The sequence below is a fragment of the Pongo pygmaeus genome, chromosome 9, assembly GCF_028885625.2.
Source record: "Pongo pygmaeus isolate AG05252 chromosome 9, NHGRI_mPonPyg2-v2.0_pri, whole genome shotgun sequence".
In the NCBI taxonomy this organism is placed as follows: Eukaryota; Metazoa; Chordata; class Mammalia; order Primates; family Hominidae; genus Pongo; species Pongo pygmaeus.
This window is the reverse complement of record NC_072382.2, coordinates 103,835,369-103,858,122: the sequence shown is the minus strand read 5'-3', so window position 1 is coordinate 103,858,122 and position 22,754 is coordinate 103,835,369.

Below are 22,754 nucleotides of genomic sequence, written 5' to 3'. Positions count from 1 at the left end.
TAGGCCTGCACCACCACGCCTGGCTAATTTTTGTATTTTTAGTAGAGATGCGATTTCACCATGTTGGCCAGGCTAGTCTCCAACTCCTGACCTCAAATGACCCGCCCGCCTCGGCCTCCCAAAGTGCTGGGATTACATGCGTGAGCCACCACATCCAGTCCCCTACTGGCACATTTTAATGTGCTAATGTTTATCCATAAAATGAAAGGTTGCTTTAAAATCAGGTTTGTGCTGTTAGTCGACAATTTCAAGATCAAAAAAATTAAATAGAAAACATATGAAAGTAGATATATCTGTTTACTATTCTTTGTGTGTTGGGATTACTATCCTGTAACTTCAGTATTTTACAAATTAAGGCTCTCTGAGTTGCAGAAAATCACCTGTGCCAGCTTCAGCAAACCCCAAAGCACAAATTAATCAGAAGGATGTAGGTTTCCCTTGGAGTAAGCAGGAAGCAGAAACAGGAGGCTGCATCAAATAGCCTCAGGCCCCATAACCCCCTATTTACATCTGTAGTTCAAAATTCCAGTCTCTTTTAAAAAAAGTGATCCGATAGGCCAGGATGAGGATTCATCCATAGACCAATCACCTATGGCCTCTGGGCAGTCTGCTAGGAGTGTCCCAGCTGCTGGCAGTTCCTAGAAAGGGAGGAATGACTCTAAGCAGGGCATGCAACCCAAAATGCACCTGCCACATGCACTTTGACTCATTTTCCTAACATTCCTCCTCACGGTACAGATGAATGGTGTTGCTTAAGTCCAACACCTACTTCTCTCCAAATGTAATCCTCAGGCTTAACTCAGTTAATGGAACTAAATGCCTATGATATCTGCAGGAAGCTACATATAAACAAGTATAAAAAGGCAGAAAAACGTATCCCCATTTCATGCTGTAACTTCCAAAAAGAGTTTTGTGATTTACATGTAGTTTCATACTGACTTCTCAGTAAAAAAAGATCCATTTTCCTGATATGACACACTATGCCAGCACTTTATACCCAGAATCTTTGATTATCATAATAACTGTATATAGTACACTGAATAGTATCCCACAGAAAGTCACCACAGGATATGACTGTGTTTGGAAATAGAGTTATTGCAGATACGATTAAGGTAAGAATGGAGAGATCATACTGGAGGGGGGGTGGGCCTCAACTCCAAGGAAATTGTCACTATAAGAGACAGAAGAACACACACAGACACAGAGAAGTTGAGGCAGATTGGAGTGAAGGGCCTACGAGCTAAGGAAAGCCAAGGACTGCCAGAAACCCCTAGAGACCCAGAGAGGCCTGGAGTGATTTCTCTCTCAGAGCCTCTGGCAAGGAAGCAACCATGCTGATTCCTTGATTTTGGATTTCTGGCCTCCTAAACTGTGAGAGAATAAATTTCTATTATTTTAAACTACCCAATTTGTAGTAATTTGCTATGGCAGCCCTGGAAATCTAATACAATCCACAAGGTAGATATCATTAAGTAATTTGCCCAAGTTAGGCAGCTACTATGTCAGTGACTACTAGTCGTCTACCTATTACCACCCTTTCCTTTTTTCTTACCAACAGAGAAAAGTTTTATTTGGGTTAGCAGTATGCCCACCCTAAATACTACATTTCCCAGCCTACTCATAGTCACTGAGAGAGAAGCAGAAGTCACTGGGAAGACTAAATAGAGGAAACTGAGTTTTTTCTCCCACCCCAACACAGACATCATGACTGAGCTCCCATAGCCAGGAAAAAACTTGAGAATGGAAACGATATTCTATTTTTTTTCATACAAGTTCTCACTGTCATCCAGGCTGGAGTGCAGTGGCATGATCACAGCTCACTGCAGCTTTGACCACCTGGACTCACGCAATCCCCCACCTGAGCCTTCTGAGTACCTAGGACTACAGGCTTGCGTCATCACTCCTGGCTAATTTTTTTTTTTTTTTTTTTGAGACGGAGTTTCACTCTTGAGCAGTGGCGCAATCTCGGCTCACTGCAACCTCCGCCTCCCGGGTTCAAACGGTTATTCTGCCTCAGCCTCCCAAGTAGCTGGGATTACAGGTGCCCGTCACCAAGCCCAGCTAATTTTTCATATTTTCAGTAGAGACAGGTTTTCACCATGTTGGCCAGGCTGGTCTCGAACTGCTGACCTCAGGTGATCCACCTGCCTCAGCCTCCCAAAGTGCTGGGATTACAGGTGTGAGCCACTGTGCCTGGCCTAATTTTTTTTTAATTTTGTAGAGATGGGGTCTTGCTATGTTGTCCAGGCTGGTCCTGAACTCCCAGGCTCAAGCAATCCTCTAGCCTCAGCCTCCCACTGCTGGGATTACAGGCATGAGCCACCATGCCTGGCCATTGGAAACCATATACCAAGGGGTGTGGAACAAGCTTGCGTCCCTGATGACTGTGGAGTTGCTCTATCAATGCTGGACCTCTTTATCACAAAAGAATAATAAGAATAAACCTTTTCCTTGTTTATATCACTGATATCTGGGTGAAATCTACTCCAAACTGCAACAGCTACTAAAGGCTGGGATTAGAATCTGAACCCAAACACATATGATGCTAAAATCTCACATTCATTCCATTACCTTGCCAGCTTCCCTGACCATGGAAGCAGGTCTGCAACGAGCCCTGGCTCAGCCACTAACACACACAACAAACAAGTACTGACTACAATATATAGGAGTCATATGCTCTTCTAGGTTCCAGCATACAACAGTAAACAAAGACAAAAATCCCTGGGATTTAATTAATATTCTAATAAGGAGTGATATACAATTTTTTAAAAATATGTAAAATGTAGGCTGTGTTAATGATAAATACTATAAAGCTAAATAATGCAGAAAATGTAGATAGGGAATGCTAGGAAGAAGGGTTTCAGGATTTGTTGATTTGTTTTTGTTGTTTTTGTTTTGTTTTGTTTTTGAGATGGAGTCTTGCTCTGTTGCCCAGGCTGGAGTGCAGTGGTGCGATCTCAGCTAACCACAACCTCCACCTCCCAGGTTCAAGCAATTCTCCTGCCTCAGCCCCCTGAGTAGCTGGGACTACAAGTGTGCACCACCATGCCTGGCTAATTTTTGTATTTTTATCAGAGATGTAGTTTCACTATGTTGGCCAGGCTAGTCTCGAACTCCTGACCTCATGATCCACCCTCCTCGGCCTCCCAAAGTGCTGGGATTATAGGCGTGAGCCACTGCACACGGCCCTGCTAATTTTCTGTATTTTTAGTAGAGATGGGATTTTGCCATGTTGGCCAGGCTGGTCTTGAACTTCTGACCTCACATGATCCACCCACCTCGGCCTCCCAAAGTACTGGGATTACAGGTGTGAGCCACCACACCCAGCCCCTGAAATTTGAATTTAAGACAATTTTTAACATGTCATGAAATGTTATTCTTTTGATTTTTTTTTTTGCAGCTATTTAAAAATGTATCTTAACATTCTAGTCAAAAAAAAAAACAGGCAGGAGACTGGATTTGACCTGCAGGCTGTACTCTGCTAACCCCTGCTTTAGAGAGATATACATTTATTCTACTTTTTTTCTTAACTTGGTACTTTTTTTAAATGCATGCTAATGATGAACTTCTTAAAGTCACAGTGCTGGTATCTTGACCCACCAAAAAAAAGTGGTTGCAAATCATAGATCCAAAATGTATTTGAGGCAGAAGATTGTTCAGAATAAAAATCAATGAAAAGATACATTTTTAGACATAGCTCCTTTACAATTACTTCTTGATAGACAATGGAATTTAACTCTGCAGTTACATTCTAATTCTACTTTGACAACGGAACCATTGGAAAAATGTTGGCATATATTTCTCTGGTTTTGGTTTTATATTTTCTTTATAACTTAAAAAATCTAATTATCATTCTTTTTTGAGAAGGCACTCAATAAATGCTTTTTGAATGAATGATCCAGTCTGTTAAAACTGAAACATTTGCATTCACCCTGGCTTAGGCAAAATTGTAATGAAAGTTATCTTGAACATGCACAGCCTGCGTTTTTCTCTCCATATGGTTTGTCTTCTATTAATGTTGTTTTTAAACCAACCTTTTCCCTTTCCTTCTCTTGCTGAGATCTCAATACCCTTGTGATCCCTTCCACTTTTTATTAAAGCCTGTGCTTAGGGTGAATAAGAGCGTTACTCTTACTATATTGTAAATAACTTCTAGCAGCAAACTGTTTTACTACTCTGTTGGGATCATTTGCATTTTAATAGAATGAATGAAGCTTTGCATCTGGCATGTTAATACTCAGGGAGTCAACAGGTGGGGAAAACATTTCTTCCAGGAACCTCAGGTAAACTTCTGCTTCAGAAATCATGTCCCATAAGAAGTCACCTCCTTCACCTATGAGGAAAGACAACCATGCTGTCACTGGGCGGAATGGTCACAACTGGCCTGTGGTGGAATCATGCATTGTAACAGGCAAAGGCTCCAATCAAGGCTGTCCTCTACCCTAGATCTGGGGCTGATAGCATTCTGCAAGAACAGCCACAAAATAAGAACAGGAATCATCTGCACTTTGGAAACACCAACACACTGAGACCTGTTTTGGAAAAAAACAGTGTCTGAAATGGAAAGCTTAGGGGAGACATTTCAAACTCAAAGAACTCCCTGCTGAGATTTTAAAGCCCCACCACATGAAGAAAAAACCTTGAAGTGTTTGACTAGCAATTGACAATTTATGTAAAATATCAACTTTCATATCACCAATATTTATATTGCCTAACTTTTATAAGGAACATAAAATATACACATGACTATTCAACCTGACAAGAAATGATAGCTTGGTATACTGTTATAGGGCTTGGATCATCGCTTGAACTGAGCAACATAATAATTCAGAGCACAGACAGAGTCTCAGACTCACGGGGAATATAAAATTCTTATCCAAGGACAATGTAACCCGCTTGCAAATATAATAGCGCACGTGCAATTCATCGCATCTCTCTTTCCCTTTTGTTCATTTGCTCTCCACTAGGGGATGTGATCTCTGAAACTTTGCTCTTTATGCCGATGGTTTGCAGGGGACTGAGTGAGAGTGGGAGCTGAAAGAGAAACAAGACCTTCGAGTTCTCACATTACATTATACTTTCTAACCGTTTGAAGTTAGTGTAACCCTTCGCCAAGTACTTACTTGGCAAACTTTAAACTATACATCTGTGAAGCTGGGTTTTTTTTTTTCCTTCACATTACCTTTCACCTACTTTAAAATAAACCACTCATTGTTCAAGAGGGAAAAATCAAATTTGTTTTTCCAAAGTAATCTATAATGGAGTAAAACATTGTTAGAAGGTTTGCAATTAACTAATTTACTGTGCAATAAATCTCAGAGGGAATGTAAATTAATGAGGAAATCACTTTTTACCTTCAATATTTAGGCTTCTTTTTTTTTTATTAACAAAACATAAGCTTTTTTAAATTGGAAAAGTATATGAATTTGATTTTTAAAATGTTTACACCATGGAGAAACATAAAATTAAAGTGAAAAAGTAATAGCTCGTTTTCTTGTATATCTGGGTTTGTTTGGGTGTTAAAATGATGAAAGCAAACACATGGAAATAAGAAATTTGTTTGCAAATGTATTAGATTTAACTTTAGTTTTAACTCTATTTTCCCAGATTTTATCACTTAGAGATGACAAAAACGATTTTAAATCAGTTTAGAAAGTGTAAAGAGGAGGACTACTGTGTTCCAGGCATGATGTTAGGTATCAGAGGTGATATGAAGATGGAATGACCTGGAATCCCTCACTCTGGACATTTGTATAAAATAAAATGGAAACGTCATACCTTGGCTGGTAAGGCCTTTAATGATCTTCTTTGCCTGGTTTCCACTGCTTTATCGTACACACCTTGTCCTACAGCCATACAAAATTATTTTTAATTCTCCAAATATGCCAAAGCTTCCCAAGCCTTTATGCCTTTGCAAATACAGTTGTCTCTTGGTATCCATCGGGGTTTCAGGACCCTCTGCAGATACCAAAATCCAAGGATGCTCAAGTCCCTGATATAAAATGGTGTAATATTTGCATATAACCTACATTCATCCTCTTGTATTTGTTTATTTGTTTATTTTTGAGACAGGGTCTCACTCTGTCATGCAGGCTGGAGTGCAGTGGCATGATCTCAGCTCACTGCAACCTCTGCTCCTGGGTTCAAGTGATTCTCATGCCTCAGCCTTCCGAGTAGCTGTGACTACAGGTGTGCGTCACCATGACTGCTTGCCTCAGCCTCCCAAAGTGCTGAGATTACAGGCGTGAGCCACCATGCCTGGCCTCTCTTGTGTACTTTAAACCATTTCTAGATTACTTAAAATACATACTACAATTTAAATACTATGTAAATTGCTGCTATACTATTGTTTAAAAAATAATAAAAAGAAAGGCCAGGCGCAGTAGCTCACGCCAGTAAACCCAGCACTTTCGGAGGCCAAGGCAGGTGAATCACTTGAGGTCAGGAGTTCAAGACCAGCCTGGCCAACATGGTGAAACCCCGTCTCTACTAAAAATACAAAAATTAGCCAGGCGTGGTAGCACATACCTATAATCCCACCTACTCGGGAGGCTGAGGCAGGAGAATTGCTTGAACCCAGGAGGCGAACTGCACTCCAGCCTGGGCAACAGAGCAAGACTCTGTCAAAAAAAAAAAAAAAGAATGAGAAAAAGGTCTGTACATGTTCAGTACGGATATGATTTTTTTTCCAAATATTTTCCATATGCAGGTGGTTGAATCCACAGATGCATAACTCATGGATGTGGAGAGCTGACTACTCATCTCTCTACTTGTAAGGCCCTTTCCCTTGGAATACTCCGTAAAACTCTGGTCATCCTTCACAAGTCAACTCAAATCACCACCACCTCTTTAATGACTGCCGGGTCCCTTAGGTAAGTAAAAGTCCTTGGATCTGCAGCACTCAAGACACGCCTATCCTTTTTTTTTTTTTTTTTTTTAAGATGGAGTCTCGCTCTGTCGCCCAGGCTGGAGTACAGTGGCGCGATCTCGGCTCACTGCAAGCTCTGCCTCCCGGGTTCACGCCATTCTCCTGCCTCAGCCTCCGGAATAGCTGGGACTACAGGCGCCCGCCACCACGCCCGGCTAATTTTTTGTATTTTTAGTAGAGACGGAGTTTCACCATGTTAGCCAGGATGGTCTCGATCTCCTGAACTCGTGATCCGCCCGCCTCAGCCTCCTAAAGTGCTGGGATTACAGGCGTGAGCCACCGCGCCCGGCCGTGCCTATCTAACATATTTCTCACAGTGGTTTCTTTTTCTTTTTTTTCTTTTTCTTTTTCTTTTTCTTTTTTTTAAGACAGAGTCTCACTCTGTCACCCAGGCTGGAGTGCAGTGGTGTGATCTTGGCTCACTGCAACCTCCACTTCCCAGGTTCAAGTGATTCTCCTGCCTCAGCCTCCAGAGTAGCTGAGATTACAGGCACCCACCACCATGCCCTGCTAACTTTTTATATTTTTAGTAGACACAGGGTTTTGCCATGTTGGCCAGGCTGGTCTTGAACTCCCGACCTCAGGTGACCCGCCTGCCTCAATCTCCCAAAGTGCGAGGATTACAGGTGTGAGCCACCGTGCCCAGCCCTCACTGTGGTTTCTAATTAGCGATTTCTTTTTCTGTCTATGGTGAGCAATTTGAGAGCAGGTGGTGGGAATTTGTCTCCTTGATATTCCCATTGATTATCCATTGCACCTGGCACATGGTGGGCAATATTGACAGTGCTGTGGAAGCAGCGGGGAATGAGTGACTTCCTCTTTCTGGCTGTAGGGAAAGACTTCCCAGAGAAGCTGACACATGGCTTTGATCAGGAATTTCTCAGGAAATACCAAGTAAAGAAAATACAATGTGCCGAAGTACGTGAGTCGGTGTGGAAGCAAATGAGGTTCTAAAAGTGGGTTGTGACAGGACTGAGAGGTCATGCCTGACAAGTTCCAGAGTTTGGCAGCAGCATGATGGACACATTGGAAAGTGATGTGATTAGACATAGGGAGAACTGTTAGGAGACTATTCTCATAGTCTAGGTAAGAATAGATCACGGCCTATGTTAAGATCACAGCAATGGGAATGGAGAAAAACATTAAGATTAGAGAAGTGTTCAGGGCATAGAATTGAGAATTGATTTGATGTAGGGTTCTGGGATGCATTTTAAGCACTGAGTCATATGATGAAGCTTATACTTTAGAAAAATCACTGGCAGCTGCTGCGTGGAGAGCAGATGGGATTAGAGGTGCAGGCAGAGGAGGAGGCCATGTAGAATATTACTCCCGCCAGCTCAATTTCAGCCATGTTGTGTGCTAAATAGACTTTGGGGGAACCAGCCAGTTGACTGGACTTTTACTTATTACATCGTTTCCACGGAAAAAGTGATTTGAGTCTTAAACTGATTTTCAACCATGTTTTTGGAACATAGCCCATTTGTAGTTTGGAACTGGCTGTGCTGAGGGATGTGATATGGTGAGCCAGGGCTTAAAGCAATGTGGGTGCCAGTCTCAGTTAACTTCACAATAAGGACAAACAAGTGATGTTGTGTATCTGAAGAAATTACCACTTTGCTGCATCAAATACAATTTGTACTTTTCCACTCCTATTAAGTGATTACTACCAATTTGCTAGTTAGTAGCAACAGAGATCAACTTTCACAATGTTTTCCTTGCCTGCCAGTAAGTCCACAAGCTATCCATTTCTCGTAAATAATAAAAAGTATATGATGACAGGAAACATTCATACATGCAACATTCCTACCGTGAGAACAAATGGCTGATGACATGGGAAATGAAAATCAGGTAGAAACAGGTAAAAGCAGAGGTAACTACTTGAAAGAAAAGTCTTCCATTGCCTTTAGGTTTAAAAGAGGAAAAAAATGTCATCAGTGCACAAAACAGTCTTAGGACAGGGAACTTTAATTATATACACTGTTTATACTTTAAAACTTCAGTTTTCTCTGGAAGATAGATCTTGGCTCAATCATACGGCAATTAACAGGGATTTTTACATACTGCAAAATACCCTGTCCCACCACAAGATCAGTCCCCACAGAACCTGCTGGCCCCAAGGCTAATAACTAGGTTAAGTCACAATATAACCCAGATGGGGTCATGCCGGGTCTGATAAGGAAGGAAAGGAACTGATACAAAGAGGCTGCAGGTCCCAGCCAGCAAGTACCCGCAGCAGTCAGGAGACTATGCGTGGAATTAGACTAAGGAGAGTGAAACATGAAAGGATAAGGGAAAGGATAGTGGATAAGGGAAAGTTAGAGTTTATCAACTCAGAGCGGAATATAGCATTTAACACCTGGAAAAGACCCCCAGAAGTGTTGCAGACAGGCTGCTAGGATGGCTCCTAGAAGCAGGGAAAAGTGAAAGCCCACACTAAGTGAGGTGGACATGCTGGAAAGCAGAATAAAGGTGACCCTTTATTAAAAGGGTCAGAGAGGCCTGGTCCAGTGGCTCATACCTGTAATTCCAGCACTTTGGGAGGCAGAAGTGGGCAGATCACTGGAGGCTAGGAGTTTGAGACCAGCCTGGACAAGATGGTGAAACCCCATCTCTACCAAAAATACAAAAATTAGCCAGGTATGGTGGTGCACACCTGTAGTTCCAGCTACTCGGGAGGCTGAGGCATGAGAATCACTTGAACCCAGGAGGCAGAGGCTGCAGTGAGCCGAGATTGCACCACTGCACTCCAGCCTGGGTGACACAGCAAGACTCTGTCTCAAAAAAGAAAAAAAAAAAAAAAAAAAAAAAAGGCTCAGAGAAATAAGCATGCAAGTAAGGATATAAGGCCAGAAAAAAAAAAAAACCATCAGAGGACTATGTTCTATGGCAGGGCCCTTTACCCAATAGATACATCAATTTCCAAAGCAACAAAGAATGTGCTGATGAGAGTGGTGCCAGTATCACTGCCATGGTTTGAATGTGTCCCCTCCAGAGTTCTAGTGTTGCCAATGTGATAGTGTTAAGCAGTGAGGCCTTTAAGAGGTGATTAGGCCATGAGGGCTCCTCCCTCGTGAATGGGATTAAGTCTCTTATGAAAGAGGCTTCACACAGCGTTACCTTAGGTTGCTCTTTAGTTCTGCCATGTGAGGTCACAGCGTTCTGCCCCTCTGGAGGATGCAGCCTCACCAGACATCAAATCTGTTGGCACCTTGATCTTGGACTTCCCAGCCTCCAGAACTGTGAGAAATAAACGTCTACTTTTTATAAATTATCCAGTCTTAGGTATTTTTTTGTAGCAGCACAAATGGACTAAGACAATCACCAATAAGATCAGTAGTGGCTTTTCTCTCTAGGCCAGGGCTGCTATCAGGAGGCATCATTACAGAACAGAGGTCATTAACAGCCACAGGGTTTTAGGACCCTAAAGCAGAGGCCAGGTGGAAGAGCTTAGCTATTAAAAGGTGGGTATATGCAATTACCGTAATGAATGGCATGATCGGAGGAGCAGCCAGGGAAGATTGACCCAAAGAGTTATGGAGATAGTTAATAGAACTCAGCCTCCACACAGGCAGCCAACAAGGGGGAACTCAAGCTATACAATCCAAAGAAATCAAAGATGGCTAAAGAGGAGGCTGACGGCAGTTAGCTCAATAAAAAGTCAAAATGCTTTGCCAAGTTTCTGAACTTTTTTTTTTCCTGAGATGGAGTCTCGCTCTGTTTCCCAGGCTGGAGTGCAGTGGTATGATCTCAACTCACTGCAACCTCCGCCTCCCAGGTTCAAGTGATTCTCCTGCCTCAGCCCCCTGAGTAGCTGGGATTACAAGTGCATGCCACCACACCTGGCTAATTTTTGTATTTTTAGGAGAGACGGGGTTTCACCATGTTGACCAGGCTGGTCTTGAACTCTTGACCTCAAGTCATCCACCCGCCTCAGCCTCCCAAAGTGCTGGGATTACAGGCGTGAGCCACCATGCCCGGCCCCATTTCTGAACCTTGAACCAGTTTTTCAACTTTGGAACCCACTGACTAAAAGAGAGATTATGTCTCCAAGAGGAAGGACCCTGCAACCCCACAGCAAGTATATACGGTAAAGATTCTCCCAGTGCAAGAGACCAGTGGCCATGTACTCAAATAGCTGCACACTAGAGAAGGGGTATTTCAAGAACCACTGGATGCCAATCTGATTTGAAATTGATACTCAAAGACTCAAAGCAATATCATGAGTCTCCTTACAGAGTGATGCATATGACAATAAAACAATAAATGGAGTTTAACTTAATTAATAAATGGAATGGCTCTGCATTCCAGTGGACATTCCAATGTCCATTTCCCTACTCCCTAAATGTGTGACTAGAATAGACATGTTCAGCAGAAATCCACACTGAGTCCTTAGCCAGTGAGGTAAGAACTATCCACTAATGTGGTCGTCTAGGGGAAGCTCCTGAAACTACTCTTCCCTCCTCCCTAGCCAAGATACTAAACCAAAAACAGTAACTCATCCACAGAGAAATAGCATACATTCATGACATTCTTTATGAAAGATGGAAATTAATGCTATGCAGAAGAATAAATCAGGGAAGGGTGACAGACAGTACTTGCAGGAAGAGAGTTGCCATTTAAAATACAGCAAACAGGGCTGGGCTTGGTGGCTCACACCTGTAATCCCAGCACTTTGAGAGGCCGAGATGGGCAGATCACAAGAGGTCAGGAGTTCGAGACCAGCCTTGCCAACATAGTGAAACCCCGTCTCTACTAAAAATACAAAAATTAGCCAGGTGTAGTGGCATGTGCCTGTAGTCCCAGCTACTCAGGAAGCTGAGGCAGGAGAATCATTTGAACCTGGGAGGCAAAGGTTGCAGTAAGCCAAGATCACACTACTGCCCTCCAGCTTCAGCGACAGAGCGAGACTCCATGTCAAAAAAATAAAAAAATTAAAATAAATTTTAAAAAATACAGCAGACAGGAAGGACTCACTGAGAAGATGACATTTGAGCAAATACTTGAATGTGAGGGCTGGATGTAAAATAAAGAACTTCACGATCGACTCCAAGGTTTTTGACTTCAGAATCTAGGAAAGATGGCATTATCATTACTGAGATGTAAAGAAGAGAGGACAAGGCTTTGTAGAGCAGCTAGATATACAAGTCTGTAGTTCAAAGGGGAGTTTTAGGCTGAAGATAAAAGAGGAGATGTCAGCATATACTGGTAGGCGGGGTTTAAAGCCATGAGACTGGGTGATACCAGGAAGAGACTAAGTGTACAAGAGACAAGAGGACTGAACGTCGAGCCTTGGCGATAGGGGAAATGAGGCTGTAACCAAGGTAGAAGAGGATCAACAAGGAATTTTATAATGCTAGAAATAAGATGTTTGCGATTGACATGTTCCTGTAAAGAGAGGAAATTTGATCATGCAGAAGAGAAAGTGGAAACTGATAGAGTGAAATCCTTAGGCATTTGAAGGGATGGGATCTAGAATACAAGGGGAGGTGTTGATTTTAGGAGTGTAAACAGTGCATGTCTAAAAGCACAAGGAAAAGCAGAGCATATGGGCAAAAAATGCAGGAAGGTGGGTACTCATGGTATCGGGAGGATATGAACATTCTCTTCTGATTGCTTCTGTTCGTTCAGTGAAATAGGAGGAAAGGTTATCAGCCAAGAGGGCAGAGATGTTTAGGCTTTATACTCTGTGGGATAGAGAACCACTGAAGTATTTTGAGCAGGGCTGTAACGTGATCAGATATGGGTCTAATGATTTAGAACTCAAGGTAGTAAAGGGCGTGAGATAGTTAGAGCCATCCAGACGGGGGATGATGAAGTGCCTTAATAATGTCAGTGGAATGGAAAGACATGGTATGGAGGCTTTTAGGAGATTAAATTAACATATATAGTCAGGTTTCCTAAAATAGCCCCCCCACTCTTCATCTCCTTACCCTTATTTATTTTATGTATAGCACTTACCAATATCTGACAATAAAATCTATACTTGTTTGTAGGTTGACTGTGTCCCTCACTAGAATGAGAGAGAATGTGAGTTGTATTAGGGTGAAGACTTTGTCTGGTTCACCCTTCTATCCTTCCACATACAGAAACAGTGATTGGCACTTACTGCAGCCTTAATAAATACATATCGAAACAATGATTGGATGGAAGGGACAAGGTAGAGGTAAGAGTCAAGGATAACTTCAGAGTTCTGGCTGGGGTCATTGGGGAAATGGTGGTTTGAAAACACCTAAATAGCTGGGATTACAGGCACCGGCCACCACACCAGGACTAAATATACTAGTTTCATCATTACTGTGACAGATAAGTCTGTGAGTCACTGATAAAGGAAAAGAGGATATATATCTAGACAAAAAGATAGATGAAAGAAAAAAATTTGCTGGCGGCTAGGCGCGGTGGATCACGCCTGTCATCCCAGCCCTTTGGGAGGCCAAGGAGGGCGGATCACCTGAGGTCAGGAGTTTGAGACCAGCATGGCCAACATGGCGAAACTCTGTCTCTACTAAAAATACAAAAATTAGCCAGGTGTGTTGGCGGGTGCCTGTAATCCCAGCTACTCAGGAGGCTGAAGGAGGAGAATCACTTGAACCCGAGAGGTGGAGCCAAGATGGCACAATTGCACTCCAGCCTAGGCGACAAGAGCGAAACTCCTTCTCAAAAGAAGAAGAAAAAAATGCCAATTAATAGGCAAAATGTATTTTTAAAATGAGAACCATGAGAGGTATTAAAAATGGATTTATTTGGCAACAGAGTTTAGAGTATACTGGTATTCAACACAGAATGTTAGACCTCTTAAATCGCTTTTGAAACAAGATTGAAGATTAATAAAGGAAATAGTGATATCCCAAAGAGCCATTTAAAATGGACACAAAGGGCAAACCAAAATTTCATAGAAAAAAGTTTGGATTTCATTTTGAAAAACATAATGAAATTATAAAACAAGAATTATTTATAATTCCAATAAATCAAGTATTTACTGTTTTATTGACATCACTTTTCAGGTATTTTTCACCATGTTTGACTTGCCATTTTTATAAAAATGTAAATAGGCTTCACCAAGTTTTTTCAAAATGTCTCTATTAATCCTTTGCTAGTCTAATCATTCTCTTTTGAAGCACTTAGGTTGTCATCATTCTTGTTTATTTTTTTTTTCTTCAGCTTTTAGGTAATCTCCCTAGCAAGATCCCTGTTTGTGCAAAGAACTTGCTATCTCCATTATTACTTTCATCAGCTTGATGTAATCCTGTATATTTGACAAGATTTGCAGTTTCATTTAGAAATCAATTTGCAATGACAAAGAGACTGCTTGCCAGGCAAAGATGTAGACCCAGAGGAGTGTTTGAGGATAATTCTTTATAGTTTCATGCAGTGCCTTTAAATGTAGGGATTTGATATTGACTGCTCTGATGACCAGGACCCTCCTAGAGCTGGACGGAAATTTCCAGCATTTTATCAAACTCTTGTTTTAGAACTAAGCCTCAAAGAATGGAAAGAGCAATTCCAGATCACTGAACAAATTAGGAGCAACTCAGGGCAAAATTTCAGACCTACCTTCTGCCACACACAAAAAAGGAGTTGGTGCTGACAAGACTCACTCTTTTAGAACTTGCCCACCTGGAGGAACTCTGAGAAGGAGCCAATTAATTCATCCCCACACCAGCTCAGTCACCCATCCCATGCAATGATAGGACTAGACAGAGAGAACCTGAAGCCTGCACTGAGCACATCTGAGATTAAATCACTGTTCACTGGGTTTAAATAGGGATGACAGCACAGTTATTCGCTAACCCTGCAAACTGCTGTTTCAAAAGCAATGTTCAGGGGTGAATCATTAAAATGAGAACATAACCAACTCACATATCACCTAACAGGAAATGATGGGAGAGGAACAACCCAACTAACTTGTTTAGGCTTTTAATCCCCCAAACCAGCCTGCAAGCCTGAGCCTGAAGCCTCAGCCCTGCCCAACTCCACCTGTTTAAGTTCTGTCTCCAGAACATCTTTAAGGAGGGGCTGGTCTTAATGCAAGTCTGATAACACTTTTCATTGCCTCCTGGCTTCTTGACCCCAGAAGCTAGGCACGTGGAGGTGAGTGAGAAAGCAAGTTTACAAAGGGGCAGTTGATTAATGTAGGTATAAAAGTTTTCTTTTTCCAACTGAGTAATAAAATTTGGTTTGAAATCAAGCCTGGTTTATAGAGGGGATATTAAAACCCCACTCAGTTCCAGTTACAGAGAAAGAACTAACCAATCTTAGTCATTTTCTAGAATTCAGAATTACATGGCCTGACCTGAAAAATTCCAAATACTTTATTTAGACTCTAAGGGAATTCTTTATGTGACCCTCAAATGAAGCTGCTAATAATGAGCTTAGGAGCTAAATTGTGCCTTGCATCGATGTGATCTCTACCCAGAGGAATCTTTCTAAAATCCAAATCACATCATAGTCTCTTGCTTAAGATACTTCCATGTTTCCTCTCTGCTTCAAGATAAAAATCTGTAGCCAGTAGAATTTATAATTTAGGAATTCTTTCATGATCTGGCCCCATGATCCAGCTTCACCTTTCCAGAGGGTCTGTACTACTTCTAGCTTCTCCCTGTCCTTGCTCTCATCCTACCTCTCTAACTAGCTGCAACGTGCTCTTCCTCCACAGCCCCCTCTACCTGTCCAACACCCAGTAATTCCACCCTCACAGCACTTCCCACTGCCCGTTTACCTGTTGGTCTTTTCCGCTAGACAATAAGCTTCTTGAGGGTTATTTTGCCATTATATCCCCAGTGACTGGAAACAAATAGACCCTCGGTAGCTATTTGCTGAATCAGACTGAATTTGGAAAGAAAAAGGAAAGAAACGAGCACTAATGAATACGTGTCAGTGCTTGGCACATAAACAATATAGATACGTCATTCTTTTAATCCTCAAACAGCTATGAAATTTAACGATAATCAACCCCATTTTGTGAATAAGGAAATTGAATCTCGAGAGTCCAGTCACTTGAGCAAGGTATATAGAGGAGGTAGTACAAAATTGTCGCTAAGTCGGGCAACGCCCTCTGCAGCAGCCGAGCGGCGCTGCCTCCTGATTGCCGGGGATGGCTGGGGCTGCCTGAGCTCGCTGGGCAGAGATCCAAGCTCCGGGCCCAAGTACAGGCAGGTGTTCGTGCAGAGGCCCCACCCACCGTGGCTGGAGCCCCGCCCCACCCGCATGCCCCGCCTACTCTGAGCGCTGCCCGGGTGGAGAAAACAGCGGGGCCGCAGGGCGTGCAGGATTGACAGGGCATGCCCTGGCATTCCGGAAATGCCGTGGAAAACAGCGAAACTTCAGCTCCAGGTGGCCTAGAGGCGTGGCAAACGAGAATGTGGGGGAGGTGTTCACTGCGAAAGGGTCGTCCCAAATCTGGGACCCACCGTTCCCCCCAGCCCCGCAGAAGTCAGTCAAGCCGTGGTGCTGGAAGCTTCTCAGACTTGCTTCTCATTAAAGTCCGAGGGTGGTTATAAACTCCAACTGTCACGGCAAGTTGTGTTTTTGGAGACTCTTCCAACTCCACCAGGCTGTAAACAATGACTTTGCCTTAGATGTTGCAGTCGAATAGGAAGAGCTTGGAAGAGCCGTTTGAGTTGAACTGCCAAGTCGGAGCTTTTGAAGCTTCTCCGAAGTTTACTTGAATTGCAGCCCGAACTACATCTTTTCCACAAGGGCTGGACATATTTCAGGAATCTAGTATTTCCTTGGGGAATGTTTTCCTCTCCCTGCGCTGGAAGCTGCTCTCCATGTTGTCCCCCTCTTTCATTCCCATGGGTTGAAACTGACCCGCCCTGTGTGGAGCAAGTCCTCTGTAGGACTGTAGAGATCCGACCAGGACATCCACCTGGGCATTTTGGACCCCAACGCCTTGCTTCTGTATCTGATCTGCATTTCTCTTTCTGGACACCCTCTTCTGTGCTCCAAGACACTCTGTACTTCTCTACCTTGACAGGGAACTTGACATTTTTAAACTTACCTATTTATTTGTCCGTCTCTCCTATTAGATTATGAATTTCTTAGGTCAGAAACATTCTATCCTTATGTCAGTAGCTGACACATTGAACCATGGTTGTGGAGAGAATAAGTTCCCTCAGCCGTTATGAAGGGAAACCTCCCCAGCTTGTAAACTGTCTCCTTGACTTATGGAGGACTGTTCCAGAATGAGTCAGAGGGGAAGATCCATCCAGATAAGTCGGAGGCATTGGAAACAAGCAGGTAAAACTTTCTTCATTTGATCTTTTATACATTGGAGCTACTCACACAGATAGATTTTTGAAGCAAATAACTGCATTTTGCATCTACCATCCCTTTCTCCCCCACATTTAACCCACACTATGTAGATATAATTTACTTCGGGAATTCTGGAAATGTTAAATTGTTTATATTCAATTAAGAGATTTTTATCTTTATTAATCCCCTCCTCCTCCACATATTTTCATGCAAAATAATTATTGGGTAGTATAGGGACTTTGGGATCGTTTTAATGGTCAAAGAGGTCTGAGTATTCATTCAAAAAATGAAAATGAGATTTTTCATTTTTTGAAGGAAGGAATTCGTGCTTAACTCTGATGTTCATTTAGTTACTGATGATTTTTAAATTTTAACTTGTATATTCAAGTGAGTATTGTCTTTTCTTGTTATATGTTTATTTAACAATGCCATCATTTCTCAAAGCATTTTATTTTACTTACTTCAGGCCATAAGAAAAGCAAGGTGGGCATGGTGGCTCACAACTGTAATCCCAGCAATTTGGGAGGCTGAGGTGGGTGGATTGCTTGAGCCCAGGAGTTTGAGACCAGCCTGGGCAACAAAGTGAGATCCCCCGGCTCTCTCTCTTTTTTTTTTTTTTTTCTTAAATAAGAAGTTAAAAAAGGGAAAAAAAAAAAGAGGAAAAGCAAAGCATACTTGTGGTAGGACGCAGTGGCTCACACCTGTAATCCCAGCATTTTGGGAGGCCAAGGTGGAAGGATCCCTTGAGCCCAGGGGTTCGAGACCAGTCTGGGCAACACAGGGAGCCCCTATCTTTTTTTTTTTTTTTTTTTTTTTTTTTTTGAGACAGAGTCTTGCTCTGTCGCTCAGGCTGGAATACAGTGGCGCGATCTCGGCTTACTGTAAACTCCGCCTTCCGGGTTGACGCCATTCTCCTGCCTCAGCCTCCCGAGTAGCTGGGACTACAGGCGCCCGCCACCACGCCCGGCTAATTTTTTGTATTTTTAGTAGAGACGGGGTTTCACCGTGTTAGCCAGGATGATCTCGATCTCCTGACCTCGTGATCCGCCCGCCTCGGCCTCCCAAAGTGCTGGGATTACAGGCATAAGCCACCGCGCCCAGCAGAGCCCCTATCTCTAAAAAATAAAATAAAATAAGATATATATTTTTTGAAGCAGACCTTTATCTTTATAGTAATACCTCATATACCCCAGAATTCTGAAGATAAGACCGTCAGGCCAAGTACAGACTTAGGGCCATGCTCCCCCTCCACGTTTTTTAGAGCCACGCAACCCCTTCATGTTTTTTAAATTCACAATTAGTGTTCTTTCAACATGAATAGACTAAAATATCTCAGTTTTCTGAAACAAAAAGGAACATGATTTATTGACCTTATTTAACCAAAGGAAACATATGGTGTCATTTAACACTAACTCTAGATTTGGATCAAATTTTTAGAATGAGCAATGCCTCTGATTTAACTAAGCATCTCCTGCAGGAAAGGAGTCATGCAAAGCTTCATCTGCTCAACTGAGAACAGAACAGGCCAAAGTTTAACTTTATATTCCCTGGGATTCTTCAGGTTATTAAAATATTTGGCTAAATGATTGAATACACTTTACGAAAGTCACAATATTTTCATATACAACATTTGGAAATGAGCTAATTGCTGTTCATGTGCTTCTCAAATGACAGACAGTACAGCCCCCTCAGAGATTCCCATAGCAATGGCCTATAGACTTTGCAAAATCATAGACTAACAGGGATGCAGTTTTTTTGGAGAATCAATTTTGCTGAATGGTGATTAGCCTAAAATATTTTATATTAAAAACCAAACAGAATGCAACATGTGTATGAATTTTTAAGATCAAACAGCAAATTCTAAAGAAATTTTTATTTGCAGTGCCAGCATCATCTCTCCAACAGCCCTCTCACCCTCAGGATATATATTCACTTTTTTTCAGGATTGTTTGGCGGAAGTTTAAGATACTCTCTAACCTAATATGTTGACATTAGTCAGAGCTCACTGACCTTGAGGAAAACTAGCTAACATTGACTTGTGTTATGGTCTTTATCATTCTGGTTCTTCCCTCCACCCGCCATCTGTCTCCTAGGTAGGCTAACTCTAAAACAGGCACAACTAAGGCTTACTTACATTTCCTTTTTTTTTTTTTTTTTTTTTCTGAGATGGAGTCTCACTCTGTCACCCAGGCTGGAGTGCAGTGGCGCCCTCTCAGCTCACTGCAACTTCTGCCTCCCAGGTTCAAGCAATTCTCGTGCCTCAGCCTTCCAAGAGTAGCAGGGACTACAGGTGCACACCACCACACCCGGCTAATTTTTGTATTTTCAGTAGAGACGGGGTTTCGCCATGTTGGCCAGGCTGGTCTTGAACTCCTTAAGTGATTTGCCCACCTCGGCCTCTCAAAGTGCTGGGATTACAGGCATGAGCCACTGTGTCCAGGCTACATTCCCTTTTAAATGTTGCCTTTCTTCCTAGGCTGCACTTCAGGACTGCAAAAGAGTGCTAAACCCTTATGAACTTTTTCTTTCTTTTAAAAAAAAAATTTGTCTAGAGATACCCAAGTATTGTTCATGAGGCCCATGGTTTTAGACCATGCTGGCTTTCTCATATTAGGGGTCCCTTTCCTCAGAGTGCTAATCCATGGACACACATGCACACTAGCCTCTCCCATTCTGCACCTGTACCCCTGACTCAGCTGTTCACATGGCTCCATTCCCTCTCTAGCACCTGCAGTTACTTCTTCCAGTTTCTTTCCATGAATACAGACCTGCTTCTCCTGCTGTACTGTAAAGACAAGAGGCAAAGGCAGGAGCTGTTTTCTGCTAAAATCTGATAATGCTGATATGGCATTTCCCACATTAGCTAAAGTTAAACATAGTTGATGATGCTATTTTATATACTTTTTTGTTTGTTTGTTTGAGGCAGAGTCTCGCTCTGTTGCCCAGGCTGGAGTGCAGTGGTGTGGTCTCGACTCACTGCAACCTCCACCTCCTGGGTTCAAGCGATTCTCCTGCCTCAGCCTCTGGAGTAGCTGGGACTACAGGCAAACACCACCACACCCAGATAATTTTTGGGTTTTTGGTAGAGACAGGGTTTCACCATGTTGGCTAGACTGGTCTTGAACTCCTGACCTCAAGAGATCCACCTGCCTCGGCCTCCCCAAGTGCTGGGATTACAGATATGAGCCACTGCACCCAGCATATTTTATATTATTTTATTTTTATTATTTTGAGACGGAGTATCGCTCTGTTGCCCAGGCTGGTGTACAGTGGCTTGATCTCGGCTCACTGCAAGCTCTGCCTCCTGGGTTCATGCCATTCTCCTGCCTCAGCCTCCCGAGTAGCTGGGACTACAGGCGCCCACCACCACGCCCGGCTAATTTTTTGTATTTTTAGTAAAGACGGAGTTTTCACTGTGTTAGCCAAGATGGTCTCGATCTCCTGACCTCTTGATCCACCCGCCTCGGCCTCCCAAAGTGCTGGGATTACAGGCATGAGCCACCGCGCCCAGCCATTTTATATAATTTTAAAGCTTTGTGTCTTCTTTACTTTTTTCCCCGTTATTTCAGCTCCTCCAGTTTTTGCACAAAGCTTGATAAAACCTCTAAAATAAAACGTTCTATAATCAAAAAAACAGGACCATGCTCTAAAATGCCTGGAATATGAATAGAAATGTTATTCTAAATGATGGTTGTATGTTAGAGATATTGTCAAAAACCTAACAACCTCCCCTCTCTTCCGTAACACAGAATAAGGCAGGACAGAAATGACTATAGGCCACTGAGAGAGAAGATACTTACTTTCCAACTTCTCATTATCCTCTAGGGAATTAAAAGGCAGTGTCCAGGAAGAGAGCAGAACAGGGTGTCCCGCCTCTGGACAGATTTACAGTCCCCTCATCCACTGAAAATGTTATTTATGAGGAGCATGCAGTCAGGCTGGTGGAGAGAATAGAGAATGCATGACTGTGGACTTGACTCTAAACCCCATCATTAACTACCACACAAATCATGTTTCCCATTCAAGCACACAGTAACTTAATGCTGGGTCTTGAGAGGTGTGCAATTAACTCATACCAGCACTGGGCAGAAGTTTTAAATTAAACAGATGTGATGTATATTAATGGCCTAATGGGACATCAAAGGAGCAGTTTGGAATTATTTTCTTTTTTTCTCTAAATGGGCTTTGATCTGGCTGTCTCGCTCTCATATTGCCAGGATTAGTGTGATGGCTAGAGGCTCTGAGTTAGAAATGGACTGCCACTTAAGGACTGTGTGTGGCTGCAGCGGCCCCTCACTGAACCCAATTTCCTGCGAAGAGATGGGACCATCATTGGTTCTACTTAAAGCAAAACAAAACAAACCCAGGAGGGTTTAGTATATTGTACCAACAAATATTAAGAATCAAACTTTTTTTTAAGAGTCTGTTTTTATTATTCTCTTTGATGACTCTACTATTTTTCAAACATTTTAATATATAAGACATACACTTTTGGATTTAATATGTATAAAATCTAATACTTGAAAATACAATAGGTTCAGCATATCAGTAGAGTACAAATAAGATATAATTCTTGGTTTCCCCCCACCCCTTTTTTTTTTTTTTTGGAGACAGAGTCTTGCTGTGTCACCTAGGCTAGACTGCAATGGTATGATCTTGGCTCACTGCAACCTCCACCTCCTGGATTCAAGTGATTTCTCGTGCCTCAGCCTCCCAAGCACCTGGGACTACAGGCATGCACCATCACCGCCAGCTAATTTTTGTATTTTTAGTAGAATCGGGGTTTCGCCATGTTGTCCAGGCTGGTCTTGAACTCCTGGCCTCCAGTGATCTGCCCACCTCAGCCTCCCAAAGGTTGTTGGGATCATAGGCATGAGCCTATATCTTTTTTCATTGTTGTTTTGAGAAGGAGTCTCGGTCTGTCCCCCAGGCTGGAGTGCAGTGGCCTAATCTCGGCTCACTGCAATCTCCGCATCGTGGGTTCAAGCGATTCTCCTGCCTCAGCCTCCCAAGTAGCTGGGATTACAGGCTCGTGCCACCACGCCCAGCTAATTTTTGTTTTTTGTTTTTTTAGTAGAGACAGGGTTACACCATGTTGGTCAGGCTGGTCTCAAACTCCTGACCTCAGGTGATCCATCTGCCTCACCTCCCAAAGAGACGGGGTTTCACCATGTTGGCCAGGCTGGTCTCAATCTCCTGACCTCAAGTGATCCGCCTGCCTCAGCATCCCAAAGTGCTGGGATTACAGGTATGAGCCACTATTTCCGGGCCAATAAAAAGATCTTGAATGCCTCTTTTCAATGATGAGGAGTTGGAGAGATGAATTTCTTCTTTTGGTGAGTGTCAAGTTATACGACCCAAAGTGGCCATTTGTCATTCTTTTTGGTTTCTCAGCATTTGAACACTGCTTTCTGTATCTGGAGAGACCCAAACCTCCACTACGGAAGCTGAAAATGCTGGTTATTTGCTTTCCCAAGCTACTTTGCAATCTAGAATAAAGACATTGACATGAAGTTTCCATTCATCAGATGAACTGGAAGCAAGTGATTCAAAAAAGCAGAAACCATACTGA